This window comes from Carassius auratus, chromosome 7 (assembly GCF_003368295.1).
Source record: "Carassius auratus strain Wakin chromosome 7, ASM336829v1, whole genome shotgun sequence".
NCBI lineage: Eukaryota > Metazoa > Chordata > Actinopteri > Cypriniformes > Cyprinidae > Carassius > Carassius auratus.
The window spans coordinates 6,280,228-6,296,043 of NC_039249.1; positions in this window are offsets into that span (position 1 = coordinate 6,280,228).

A 15,816-nucleotide genomic window follows, 5' to 3' on the forward strand; every position below is an offset into this window, starting at 1 on the left:
CTTAAAGTTTCTAATTGTAATTGTTTTACATGTATTTGTGAATAGAATTTATATAATTATAGAGGTTATATAATTATATTTCTAATTTACCATTAAGAAACATTCTTTTTTTTTTAGGAGTAATTGTTTTATTTTTTAATGCAATTGGTTTTCCTCTAATTATTTGCATTGGTTTTACAATTTGAGGGTGTCTAGATGCAAAATAAGACATTAAAAGCTAAAGTCGACGAATTTACACAGGCTTTATTGTTTTCAATCTAACTTGGTTGTTTTATGGTAACTTGTTCATTAGGGTTTTATAGTGAATAGCCTGAAACCAACTGTGCTAATGGGAAACCAAGCTAAAACAAACACAAACAGCCATTATGGAGTTAGGTCATGTTAAATAAAATGAACCAAAACTAAACCCAGATGAAAGTCTTGCTAATGGACCATTGTGTGTAGAGATTCAGCCTCCACCCAAAGTCCTGGCTCATGCATCATTAATACTGTTCAATTAATAATGCAGTCAGTGCAACTGTTAAACTCTCATTTGACTATAATTGCCTTGCAATCAATCTTGTACAAGAGACACTCAAATTCTTTGAGCTCTAATTGGATTGGATCTTCATAGAAGGGCATCAGTGCTGCAGTGTGGTTGTTGGTTGGTCAGCGCAAGTGGACTTACAGAGAGGGACACAGAAATATGCATTGGCTTTAAACAGTCATTGTCATTTAGACAAACAGGCCAATTTCCTTTCATTTCCATTTTGGGAATAAAATTTTGTAAAAATGAGACAACATCATTCATTTTGGTGGAGCACTTTTCTCATATTGTAAAAGATTCCTTTGGTATGCAACTGCTGACATAGCATCAAATTCTATTATAATTACATTCTATTTTTAACTGTTTATTTGGTTTTTAAATTCTTAATCATTTAACTGACCATTTTTAAAAGTAAAGGTTCTTTATTTGCATTGATGGTTCCATAGAAAAACCTTTAACATTATTTTCATTCCACAAAAGCTTCTTTATAGTAAAAAAAAAAAAAAAAGTTTGCTATGATCCAATTTGAGATTTTTGTTATTTCACGAGTTCAAGCTTAAGTATGATAATGCGTATTTGGCGTGCTGTCCAGGGAAGGGCTCCTAGCTTGGAAATGGCCCAAACCTGGAGTATCCCCCCTCCTTGTATAGTTGTAAAATGAACTCGAAGTGAGGAGATGGGGTGGAGGAGGAATGCTGATAAACCATCAGTGGATAGAGGTAAGTCAGCTGTATTTATACTGTAGTGTTGATTACTTGATTGTCCTCCACCGGTGTTGATTTTGCTAAGTATCTGACGTGCTCCTCCCGACCATGTTAATAAAACATCATTAAGAGTGTCGGTCGTAACTGTGCCAAAGAAATAAAAGTAAACATGAATGATTGTTCATATGGCCTAAAGTCATTGATTTTTGGCTGTCATCAATATTCAATATTAGCTCAATGCTTAGAGAGGTGCTTTACTGAGTTACATGTCAAAGTCTTAATCACTGCCTTTGGCATAATATTGAGTTCAGAAGACAGTTGGAGGGATGGTTCATTGAATTGTTCTCATGGCAATGTAAATACAATTTTGGGGATTTTTTTATTTGGTTTTATTAAGGTTTCCTCAAAAAAAAAAAAAAAAATAATAATAATAATTCAGTGCAGTGAAAATTCATGCTTTATTCATCACATTAAGTTAAAATAAAAATATATAATTTAATTATATCATTTTATATATGATTTATATAAGTAGACAAATTATGAATTATTATTACACATTACCTTTGTTAACAAGATGAAAAAATATTTTCAAGAGAAATTTATAGAAGGCAACTGAAATTGTTGTGAATGCGCTGAAGTATGAATAATTTTACGCTTCAGTACTATTCACCTAGTTCTGATAAATCTACTTAACTGTGTGAAAATGTGAGTTAATAATTTTAAGATTTATTTATTTATTTATTGTCAGTAAAAGCCTTATCTAATGAATCTATATATTATATTACTCGAATTGACTCCTAAGATTTAAGTTAATATTTTAGTAATTTAACAACATATTAATGTGTTTACGGTTCTTTGTCTAATGCAGGCACTTTATGTATTTGCAAATTGGACCAGGCTGTAAATTTCGTATAATCTCTGATTTTTTTATTTTTTTATTCTTACGGATAAATAAAGTATCTGTTTACTGATGTATCTATCTATAACCTCATACCTGCTCTATCAGGGGACTCTTTTCTAAAAGACTGACTGACATTAAGGTACTAGTACAAATGTCAAGATAACCTGTCGTCTTTCAAAAACATGTCTTCTCTATTTTTTCCCCAGTGTACTGTTTATGTATTTCACATTAATATATGCTAGAAACTCCAGAGAGCATCATGTGGAGCAGCAGATAAACTGGGTCAAAAATGTTGACATGAAATTTGGAGATCAGAACTAGGGCTTTAAACTCCGGATCAAGATACAACCATCAAAGCTGAGGATCCTGCTTGTCCTTTACAGAAAAGGGCTCTTTAAAATAGGCGAAAAAAGACATGAGAACGAGATGATATTGAGTTAGCATTAACATTTCAAACTTTGATGAATATTAATGTGATGATTAGGCCTGTGTGTTTACATTATCCCATCAATCACATAGCAAATCTAATGAATATAATATTTTTGATATCTTAACAGAATAACCTTGTGCTGACACTTAAGGGAAGGTTCACAAAAAATAACTATCTCCTTCATTTCTGATGCTCTTTTGTTTAAGCTTTGGGTGTATAAATCATCATCCACTTTGTCCTCATATATTGAAGATGGACTTTCTGTCTCCTCATTTTGAGTTGTATTAAAGAAATAGTTCCTCCGAACAGATTTGGAGAAATTTAGCATTACATCACTTGCTCAGCAGCAGTGAATGGGTGCCATCAGAATGAAAGACCAAACAAATGATAAAAAACATCACAATAATCCACAAGTCATCCACACAACTTCTGATGGCACCCATTCACTGCAGAGCATCCATTGCTGAGCAAGTGATATAATGACATTTCTTCAATTATGCTCTAATGCAAATTATTTGTGGGGTTGAACTGTTCCTTTTTAGTAATAATCCTAAAAATAAATAACTATTGTGGCACTGCTAGTTAGACAGCATTCTTTGAAACTCATATCAGACTAAATTTGATCTTACTAACTAAAACAGCATAAAAACAGGATTATGAAGTGTTGATTATATATTTAGATTTCACTCTAATGCTGCATCTTTGTGTACTGGATCTGGATCTGATTCTCTGCATATTCTTTCTTCAGTGAAACACAAAAGATAAAAAGCAAAGAGATATTTCTCAAAATAGCATCTTTTGTGTTTCACATTAAGGCAAAAACAACACCTGTTTAGGTTAATAATGAGGCTCATTTTTGGGCAAACTGTTCCTTAAATTATCACGGTCCTCAAATAAGCTTTTATAAACTCTACCAGCTTCCCACTGAAAGTGCCAAACTTCACTTTGGTACTTCAAGAAGTCATACATTGTCAAGAGATTCACCTAATCAGGACACGGCAAGACGTCTGATTCAGAGGGGCAGGAAAAAGTCAACCTTTTGAGGCACTGTTTGAATGTGTGTGAGTGGGAGCAGTTTAATCTTAGCTTCATAATAGCGTCAATGAATAAGTGATACTACAATCTAGAGAGGCTTTTTCTCAAAGCATAATGCATATATGGATAAAAGGGAGCTTAAATGGAAAAACTGGCCAGCTCCTATTCATATATATATATATATATATATATATATATATATATATTTGTCTTTCCATCCCTGGCGCTTTGAATCAACCTCAATTAGTCGTGGTTACTCGCAAACCTGTCGGCTGCTGGGTGTGATATTTTAATCAGATGCCTGTCCTGGACGAGGATGAGCCGACTGTTGCTTTAGACATGGACTCAAAGAACAAGTGCAATTTTGGGGGGATTCAAGCTGAGCGTTAATGATCCCCTATGTCAGAATACTCTACAGACGGTGGCTGAGATCCAGCCAGGTAATTTCCGCTTTAGCCACTTGCCGGTTCGAGCAGGTGGTGTTACAGCAGAGATGAATTTTTTATGAGATTGAGGAGCAATATCTCCCCTGAGGCCTCAGTCCCAACCGTGGAGCTTATTTGGTCTACTAGCACTTTAATTTTAACACATGCTCACCCTGAAACCAGTCCGAGGAACTTGTCATCACTTCAAACCGGCGAGCGATCAATTCTGGGCGGTTGAAAAGAAAAAAAAAGAAACCTCAAAATATACACCCACGTGATTTCCTGAGAATGTCGTTATTGTGCCAAAGCATGTTTTCCTAGCCGAAATGACCTGGCATGAATTAGAATAAATAGCATTCCAGAGATTTAAATTAAAAGAGTTGCTTAATAATTCAGGATGGTGGCCTAGATAGAAGTTTCATCCCCCATCTCTGAGGGAGATCTCTGAGAAAAGTAAATGCAAATTTGATGATGTCCTTATATATACTCCGGCTAAATCACTTGATCTTTTACCTACAGGCCAAGAGCACTAAAATTCTGAAAATTAAACAAAAAGAAACAAGTTTAAACTGAATTCTAATTGGATGAACTGCATTCAAATGTCTTTGCTGTCACTTCATCAACTAAATATATTATTGATGAATAAAAGAGTTCATTTCATTAAAAAAAAAAAAAATTAAGAGACTTTTTTTATGCATTAATGGTAGGTGATGACAAGTGAGTCAGTGAATCATTCATTCAAGCATTTTATTCAAAACCATGAATCATTCAGTAACAAAACAAGTGACCCTCTATGAATGAGCCGTTGAATGGTTTATTCAATGAACTATTTGTTCTACAACACTTCATCTTTAAGTAATGCAAATAGTTTGAATGACTGATTCATTGACTCATTCATAGTCAGTGAATCAGTCATTCAAACAATTTGTTCCATAATGCTGGTTTGTTCAGTAACAGTCGCCCTTAATGAGTCATTGAATCATTCATTTAAATGATTTGTACTGCAATGCTCATTCATTCAGTTACGAAATTAGTAACTGGTGATATGAACGAGTCACTGAATCATCCATCTAGATGATTTATTCTAAAACGTTGATTCTATCAATAAAGAAACTAGTAACTAGGGGTGCATGATATATATCAGCCAATGATTAATGCGTATCTCATCAGTAAGGCCGGTAAATATCATCAGGTGCATGATTTCACATAGAGCAGCTAACTGACAAGCTGCGCAAATCCACTTTCATTATCAGCTTGGATTTGCGCAGCTTGTCAGTTTACAACAGCTCTGTGCAGTAACAGCTCACTCACCTGATGATATTAACCGGCTTTACTGATGAGATATGCATTAATCACCGGCTGATATATATCTTGCACCCCTACTAGTAACTGATGCAATGAATGAGTCACTGAGTCATTCATTCTGGCAAACAATCCATTCTACAATGCTGATTCTTTTACTAATGCAAACAAGTGACTGTCCTTATGAAAGTGGCAACGAATCATTCATTCAGATTTGTTCAGTAATCCTGATTCATTCATTTACAAAACAATTACCTGGGCATAATAACTAGTCATTGAATCATTCATTCAGACGATTTATTCTAAAACACTAATTCACTGAATCTCTGAAACACAACCAAACCTCTGTATGTTGCTCTTGTTGCAACGGTTCTGTGTAAGACAGTAGATCTAAACATGAAGATCTGAGGGCATTAGTGTAAGGATACTTATCTACATACTTGCTCTCCAATGTTTTATAAGAGTAATATTACACTTGTGAAGCCACTGATTTCTGTATATGATTAAGACATATCTTCAAACAATCCTCTAAAGGCAATTCCTTAGCAGTAAGATAATGTTTTTTTATGATAACTAAAATGAGTAAAGCATGTGGCAAATGCCAGAATAAATAGACTCATCTCTCTCTCTCTCTCTCTCTCCTCTCTCTACTGCTTTGCTTTCTCCATCTCTCTCGGCTGCCATCCTCTTCCTCTTCTCTCTCAATTGGTAAATATTTTGGAGGTGGCAGAGGTCTAAGCATAGGTCAAGAGTGGATATTGCAGTTTTTCTGTCTGCAATACTGTGGAAAGAGAAATCAAAAAGCAAGTCCTTCTGCTTGATTGCCTGAAAATGCCGGCCTGGTGTTTTCTTGTGTAGTGACTGGAGATCTGAGATTGAATGCAGGACTTTTTGAAGTGCTTTTGAGGAGCACTCATAGATTTTTGGAAGCAGTATTGTGGCAAATGTCTGTCTCAGATTAAGCCTTATTTGCAGGGATTTATTTAGCAAAAGAACAAACACTGTCATTATCTCAGTTAAAACTGTATTGAACTGTGCATCACACTATCATCTAATCTTCAACTACAGTAAGAAACGACATCCCAATTTAGTAATTCTGCCTGAAATAAGGGATATTACCTTAGTAATTGAAATTTCTCAACATTGTCACTTGACTGCAAATTAGTGCTAATTAAATTTGGATAAACTTACATCAGACTCACATTGACAACTGGCTTTATGTGGAAAAACAGACTGAATTACATTGTTTTTCACTATTTTGTTACCTTAAATATTATGTATTATATAGTTCTATGGAAAAGAAAAGCTTATACATTATGCGTCTCATTTTGTGTTTTATGGAAGAAAGAGGTTTGAAATGACATTAGAGGGGAGACGTGATGGAAGAATTTTCATTTTTCTATATATTATTCCTTTAACTTATCATTTCCAGCCTATTAATATTTGATGTTTTCATATTATGTTTCTCTTTCTTGCTGTCCATCACTTTTAATTTCAGCCATCTATCTCCAGCAAACCATAACTGACACACACGCGCACGCCTGACAGTTGTGATCGCTCGTCTGATGCTGACACTGACATACACGAAGCACAGAGAAAACAGCAGCCGAGACTTCCTGTGGTTTTGTTTCGAGTCGTCAGGCAGGAATGTGGGAAGCATCCAGACGCTGGTGGCTCTGCCATCTGCAGCACTATTCATGAGCAGATACTCAGGGAAATCCATCCAGCCGGTAAACACAGTTCAATCTGTAACGTGCTGCAGGTAGAACAGAGGAAAGTGTCTGAGGTTAACCATATACCGCTTCCTCATGATAGTAAAAGGCCTGTTCACAGGTACAATGTGTAACCGTAATTAAATTATTATGCACACCAATGCACGATAATGCTATGTTTATAAGCATGCAGTTTTGTCATCTACTGCTTTAAATATGTGCGTTAAAGAATAATGGATTCCGATATGCTGTCTTATTCTTCCACAGCTGGATTATCTCTCCCCCCATTTGTTTCTTTTTTCTTTTTAATATAAAGTAATTCCGATTATATCTTTCCAAAAATTTGATTTATTACATTTTAAAATGCACATAATTCAACTATTGTTGCATTTCATTGAATACTGTACATGCTTGCCATATTACAATTACATTTGCATGTTTATGGTTCTCTGATGTTAGTTAATGGTCACGTCTGCATCTTTTTTAGTAAATGTTTGTTTTAATGAATAAATAATTTAATTGTACATATTTCAGTTTCGGCGCAAGTGTTTTTGCTAGTTTCAGCCCGATGCAGGTCTCATTTTCCTGTCCTACACCACATTGTTTAAAAAGCAAATGCATCTGTGCCCATTTGTGCACCCATGGGCTTGCTGGACTAAAATGTGGTGTGTTCAGGCACACTGTTGGCATGCTGCTGTTTGAGGAATTGAAAATAGACTGTGCCATAGACCAACTCAAACCTGGTCTAAAATCTGGTGCAGTATATTTTCTTTTGTTATTTAAAGAGCACGTTAGTATATGTACCTATAGGCGGGTGCACAACACGTGTACACTTTGCTTATTACACACACAGGGATGTGCAGCAGCACACAAATATATATATATAAAAAAAATTACATTCTGCCATGTAAAGAGTGAACCCGCCATGGCGCGAGCTCAAATGGCTATGAAAAGGGATGGGAGATGAGACTCTGATTGATTTATTGCACGTGATGCCCAAAAAACACCCAGAACTCATTAAGAGAACAGGGACAAACCATGCGCCCCAGTACTCCAACGGTTTTCCCATCGTTAAACTAGCAAAAGTGGACTCGGACACGCCCTGAGATTGTTAAAATAGGGCCCTTTAGCTTTTCATAAAAAGAAAAAAGAAAAGAAAAAACGGAACCCCCTGAAGTTCCGCACTTTTAATGCACTTAATGTTGTTACTGTAGTAATTCAAAAAATCCTGGGTTAAATACAACTCAGCAAAATATGGACAAACTGGGTTACTGTCCAGAAGGTTGGGTTAAATATCAATGGGTTTGTCCATGTTTAACCCTGCATTTTTTAGATCAATTGAATATATTTTCTTTCTCTTTATATTTTTGTACCAGTATTTTACAAGATTTTCTTATGTGATAAAAAAGATATGTCAAAAGTATATCTAAAATTATTCAAAAAGTAGTCCAAATTTATTACGTGTAATGTAATGTATTTTGTCTACAAATTTTGTCATGCAATTTGTAATTTGGAACTATACTTTGTAAGCAATTAACCTAGCACTGTTTACATTTATCGTTAACACTATAACTTTACCTCTTTATGGTTAGGTTGTATAGGTAGCCTACTGCACGCATGTGTTAATACCTTAATACATACAAAATTCTTATATTAGCATTTGATTGTTCCATTGTTGTAAATTGTTTACCCAGAAACTTATAATTAATTGAATGTGTACAAAATACCTAAAAAAAATACTTACTTTTTTAATAACATTGCAATATTGATTCTGGGTAAACGGTAAAAGATATTCTGGCTGTAAGCCCAATAAAACAGTTGAGCCAACTATTATATTTGCGTTTCTTGATTGCATTACTTGAAAACAGATCCTCAGATGTTATTATTCCCTCTTTTTGAAGTATTATTGTAGCTTAAGGTCTGCTTAAAAATGATAAAATTACTTAAATACTAATTTCTAACATTTTTGTCAAATATCTCATAAACAACTATGACTGAAAAAAAAATTAAAACTGCTTATTTTATTCAGAATCACTTATTTTGATTCCCAGCCCCCCCAAAAAAAGTTATTTTTGAATAGACTTTTAGAATTTTTTTAATGTTTTAAAAATGTTTTTATTGGTTACTTGAGTGTTAAGGGAACATTGCAAATTTTTCATTTTGCAAACACTATCGGAATTTTTGTTTAAATGAAACAACATTTAAACAAAAAAAAAAGTTAAATGTTAATTTTACACTTTTAGGACTGAATTAATTATTCATTTATTATCTTTATTAACCCCCTGCAGTTTCTTCAGTGATCCCTGGTATAAAAAACCTGAATAAAAAGTAATTAAACAAGTGCAAATAAGTCACTCGATCAAAGTGACAAACCAAGAATGATACATTTACATGCACAATAGTCCATGGTGGCATTTCATAAAGCTCATGTTTCACTCTGAATACACATGTTCATGCACACTTACTAGATTTGTGTAATGATATAAACTTCCTATTCATCGGGAAGAAGGAGGCGGGAACCGGCGGACAATTTTTAACAATTAATTTCAAAGACTTAGGTCAGTAAGTCACATTAGGTGTGGGACAGCAGCCAGAAACCTTTCTTTCAAAGAGGATCATTGTGGTTCTTCACTTTTTAAACACATACACAATAATTACAGGACACACACTGACTACAGATTCAGTCAGGTATTGTGACTTAAGGTGAGCCTTATTAAATCACACTGATTAGGACAAAAGAGTCTCACATAAAGGCTCTGGTCCAAAACATAATGAGCTGAACAACATTCTAAGGCATCATAAACCAACAGGTACTGTTCCGAGCCACACAAAAACCTCTCTATTCTTGTATCTTTGATGGTTTGCAATGCCATGATGAATCCACACAGTAAAGACAGAAAAAGTATGAACGGTGTAGGTGATCAAGAGGATGCAATTAGTGGCATGTCACCAGCTGTGTGTGTTAACTTGAAACAGTAGTGTTGCTTTTTAAATGAAGGTTCTTTAAGTTTGGCAAAACTGAAACTGGAAGGATGAACGTCCGACAGGATGCAAACATAGGTCAAATGCATTTGTCTCCTCATTAGAGTAACAATAACACGTTAGTAATTATATTACAAATAAATAGATTTCCTTTCAGGATCTGTAATTTGTGTAGACTCTTGACAACAGTGGCGTAGCCACGGGTGTGCCAGGGTGTGCCTGTGCCACCCACAGTGGCAGCTGGCACACCTAAAAATAGATGCAGAATTATTTTTTATATTCTCAATAAAAAATGTTTACTAAACTTGGGCTATTGTTGTTTACTTAGAATATATATCAGATCGGCACTTCGGAGCCTGTTCGCGACTCGGTTGATTCAGATCGGCACTTCGGAGTCTGTTCGCGACTCGGTTGATTCAGATCGGCACTTCGGAGCCTGTTCGCGACTCGGTTGATTCAGATCGGCATTTCGGAGCCTGTTCGCGACTCGGTTGATTCAGATCGGCACTTCGGAGCCTGTTCGCGACTCGGTTGATTCAGATCGGCACTTCGGAGCATGCTCGCTACTCGGTTGATTCAGATCGGCACTTCGGAGCCTGTTCGCGACTCGGTTGATTCAGATCGGTACTTCGGAGCCTGTTCGCGACTCGGTTGATTCAGATCGGCACTTCGGAGCCTGTTCGCGACTCGGTTGATTCAGATCGGCATTTCGGAGCCTGTTCGCGACTCGGTTGATTCAGATCGGTACTTCGGAGCCTGTTCGCGACTCGGTTGATTCAGATCGGCACTTCGGAGCCTGTTCGCGACTCGGTTGATTCACTTCGGAGCCTGTTCGCGACTCGGTTGATTCAGATCGGCACTTCGGAGCCTGTTCGCGACTCGGTTGATTCAGATCGGTACTTCGGAGCATGCTCGCGACTCGGTTGATTCAGATCGGCACTTCGGAGCCTGTTCGCGACTCGGTTGATTCAGATCGGCACTTCGGAGCCTGTTCGCGACTCGGTTGATTCAGATCGGTACTTCGGAGCCTGTTCGCGACTCGGTTGATTCAGATCGGCACTTCGGAGCCTGTTCGCGACTCGGTTGATTCAGATCGGCATTTCGGAGCCTGTTCGCGACTCGGTTGATTCAGATCGGTACTTCGGAGACTGTTCGCGACTCGGTTGATTCAGATCGGCACTTCGGAGCCTGTTCGCGACTCGGTTGATTCACTTCGGAGCCTGTTCGCGACTCGGTTGATTCAGATCGGCACTTCGGAGCCTGTTCGCGACTCGGTTGATTCAGATCAGCACTTCAGAGCATGTTTGAGATTTTTTTAAATTCCAGATCTGGACATCGAAGCAGGAAGTGTTTGTCAAACAGTTAATTGGTGATAAATGAATTTGGACTTGAGGCTTTTTTTTTACCTGTCGATTCAGCATGTACATGGACCCACACACAAAGGTGGACACACTCTAGACGGGTGTGCCAGGTAGGGTGACCACACGTCCCGCGTAGCGCGTGCGCGCACAGCGTTTGAAGCCCAATACATGCGTCCCACAAATTGAGACTGTCACGCATAATCAGTGCTTGCTCAAAAAAAGTTGGTCGCTATATCTGGAGTCACCAACCCGTCGATCGCGGTCGACAAGTCGATCTTGGAAGCAGGGCCGTGCACAGACCTTTTGAGGGGCATGTGCTGAAACTGAAAAAGGGCACCCCCTCCCTTTTTTTATATCAATTATATATATTCTCTTTTTTAGCTATTCTGTTTGGTTTCATAAGCTAATTTGTATTATTTGGTTAACATTTTTATGAATGACATTGAGAAGAGGGGAAGGTGAGCAATGAGTCAAGTATTTTTTACTAACTTTTTTGAAATATAATTTAAGTAATTATGTCCAACACTACGGTACAACTCAATTCCAGATTATAAGAAACTATAGCCATACCGTTACTATAACATATCCAACATGTTTCCGCCTACCTGGCAAAAATTTGATACTGTGGTGGACCAGGGATGTTGGTTTCTTGAAGGTCTCCTATTCACTACACTTTCCCTAAAATAAGCCAGCAATGAAAAAATAAATAAAAATAGTGTGAAAAGTACAGTTGCAGTGAAAAGCATTTCTGAAGGATAACGTGACACTGAAGAGTACTGCAGTAATGATGCTGAAAATTCAGCTTTGATCACAAAAATAAATTACATTTTAAAATATATTCAAATAGAAAACAGTTATTTAAAATTGTAAAAATATTACACTATATTACTGTTTTTGCTGTATTTTGGATCAAATAAGCGAAGCCTTGGAATGAATCATGAATTACATTCTGCATGATAAAATATAAAGATTTCACAGTGATCTTCTGTAATTTTTTTTAGTTACTACTACATTACTGTAGTAAAACCATGTTTTACTACTTTTTATACAGAGAGTATACGGAGAGTATACCATAACATGATTATCCTAAATGTTAAAAAATTCAGTGTATCAGCAATCATAAATCAAAGAAGAAATTTCTTAGAAATATAGTTATCTAGGTGACGAGGATCTCTCGCTGCTTTGTGTAAATTCCAGTACGAAACTTGTTATGATTTTCCGATGGTAAAAACAAATTATATGTTGTTGTTATCAATATATCGTTTTTGACCAGCGAATGCGTGTAAATGTTATTTATTTTTTTTGTCCGTCATTAAAACGGCGACGGCGCCTGCCGCTGCCGGGATCACATTACATTTTCATCTACAGGTTACAAACTAGTTTTTTTTAGCTATATAGACGGAGCGCTCAGTTTTTCCTGTGGTAAAATGCATTTGGCCAAAATCGCATTTTATAAAAGATGAAATGCTACTATATGCCCAGGCTATTTAAGTGTTGGCTATGTATTGGCTATGAATAGATGGCAAATGCTAGTCCTCTCTCTCAGGCGACGTCCCACCTTTTACTGTCTATGCGTCCCACATGTCTCAGCCAGTCAGACAGACATCCAATAAATAAAATATGAGCCTTTATAGACATAGTGTTTAGTAGTACTTATTCAAAAAACAAGATATTTATTTACCCTTCGCAAAACTGTTCAGCTCAGCTGTTGTCTACTGTGCGGCTGCTGTGGAACTTCAGTTGATTCAATGAATATAGAGGGGGCGGAGTTATCAGCTTACTGACAGCTTGAGAATCGAATTAGATTTACACAAGCTTGTTTTAAGAACTTTCATTTGCTAAATGTTTGTAAAACAGACATACAGACGTAAATGGTGACCAATAGCATTGAAAAAAAAAAAAAAAAAACACCACCAAAAAAAAGGGCACTTCGGAGTGTAAGGGCAAAAAGGGCATGTGCTCTGCACAGGTTGAGCCCTACCTGTGCACGTGCCTGCTTGGAAGCATTTTAAGTCGATCGCGAAGATTTTTCAAAATTTGAGAAAAAAGATGCGATCCTCCGGTGCGAGTTGGGAGGTGCGAGCCTCCGCTGACTGCGCGCGCACCTCCCGAAACAGACGAGACATTTATACTTGACACAACTGTTTTAGACTGAAAACCAGACCATACAACTGATTTAGACGCGGGTGCCGGTGTGATGAGATGCCTACGAATATCCGTCTGCTCGGGCATGATTGTTTTAGGCCTGTAATTGATTGATTATTGAGATAATAGGGATGGCACGGTTCTCTGAAATAAAAAAAAAAACAAACCGTTCGGTTCACCACACACGGTTCGGCACGCGCTTCAACTTAAATCTGACAAAGCATCTGTAATATCATCTGTAATATGGCTTGCTATAAATGGCACGTAAAAAAAACAGGGTTCAGCTAATAAATGTTTCTGTTGATGCATGCGCATTCTGGCTTCCCAGACATTACAAAAACATGAAAAAAAAAGATCTATATTGAGCAACTACAATTCATTTTAATCCTATAATCATATAATTTATTTAAAGTGAATAAATTCTAATGAAAAATAAACAAAATGAAATAGCTAAAGTTCAAAATTATCGTATTTGGAAGAAAATTATTACATTTAACAATTAACTACATTTTGACACGACCTGCAAATTAACACTAGGAGTATGATTGGACGGAAGCAGTGTGACAAAAATACTATCCCATAATTTTGCACAGTAATCTGACAATAAATGTGGCACACCCAGATTTTCATATGCACACCCAGAGTCTCTTATCTGGCTACACTACTGATCATATATTTATGGATAAAAATCGTATTATTGAACATTATAGATTTATATCCATGTGCAACTCTCATAACAAGGTCTTAAAAGAACAACATTTTCATCTCTAAAACAATAATCATATTTTGATATGACGATGCATGTTTGCGCTCATGGTTGGGAGGCTGGGAAAATGAGTCCAGATTCACTTCATTTGCCAGCCTGTCAGTCAGCTGCTCACTTCTGTCTGATTTAATGTGGCATCTGTTGATTGTGACTGATGCTTAATGTCTGGGCTGTTAGTGCTGCTTCAAGATTACTTTGGACCAAGCGTTCTCAAGGCAGAGAAATTAAGCTTAATGAAAAAATCTATACTGGCCATGCCAGCATGTGGCCAAAGTATCAGAGCAATATCTGTGCAACATGTGTTCACTAATGAATGCTGTCAATATCTAGTGTGGAAAAAAAATATAGAAACATGTGCACATCCAGTCTACACTATTAAAAGTTATGTAAGTTATTCTTTAGAATCAAAGGTTCAATGAAAAATGAATAAGAAACATGGTTTTTAAATGATCTCGGAAAGTAAAAGTCTTGTAATGATTTTGCATAAAATAATATATATATAGTCTATTTAACAGTAACTATCAATGCAAATATGAATACAGAATAGTAGAGACGTTTTTGCTTATAACATTTGACCTGTAAGTGGCGCAGGTTTAAAACTATGATCACACACTAGGGATACAACAAAATTTTACAAAGTTCACTTCAGTCAACCAATGTGTTGTTAGATGTTAAAAATGTTAGATGTTTAAAAGTCAAATTGTTTTGAAAACGATAAATCCAATGACTGCAAATCGTGAAGCTTTGTTTGAAGATCATTCGGGCCAATTTTGGAGAATACTGAATCAATTTTGTGAATGAAATAGCTAAAAAAAAAATAATAATTCCAAGCATTGGTTAAAATGGATGGAAATATGTATTTTTTCCACAAAATACAAGGAGAGAAGAATATTTGGTTATAACGCAAGGTTTTTACCAGTAGACGCCACCAAAGTACTTTTGTTTACTCTGGACATTGCAACAAAAACTCAAAGCAAGTTAAATATACTGATATTCATTCCTCATTGGGCTCTTTTGACTCCTTATCTGGAGTTTTTGTGTTACTTTGGCTCAGTGGTAGAGCATTGCGTTAGCAGTGCAAAAGATTGTGGGTTCAATTCCCAGGGAACACATATACTGATTAAAATATATATATATAGACTGAATGCACTGTAAGGCGCTTTGGATAAAGCTAAATGCATTAATGTAAATGTTCTGACCACTATGGTCTGAAGATAAATTAATCCATATCTGAGGACAATGTGTTAAAAAAAATTTTTTAGCCAAGGACTCAAAGTAAAAATATGTTATTTTCTACAGCAATTGGTTCAATATCTGTTGATGGCAATAGAGGATTTAAGAGACTAAACAAAGATATTTAACTGGAATTAAATTAAATTAAATGTTATCTCAGTGTTATTATTTACAACAAAGCCATTTTACTGCCAAAATTACAACAAATTCAACTGATTGTGAAGGTGACCAGCAGAAGACACTCCACCTTCACATGCAGGAACGCCCACCGACACGACACGGTGTCTAGACAGG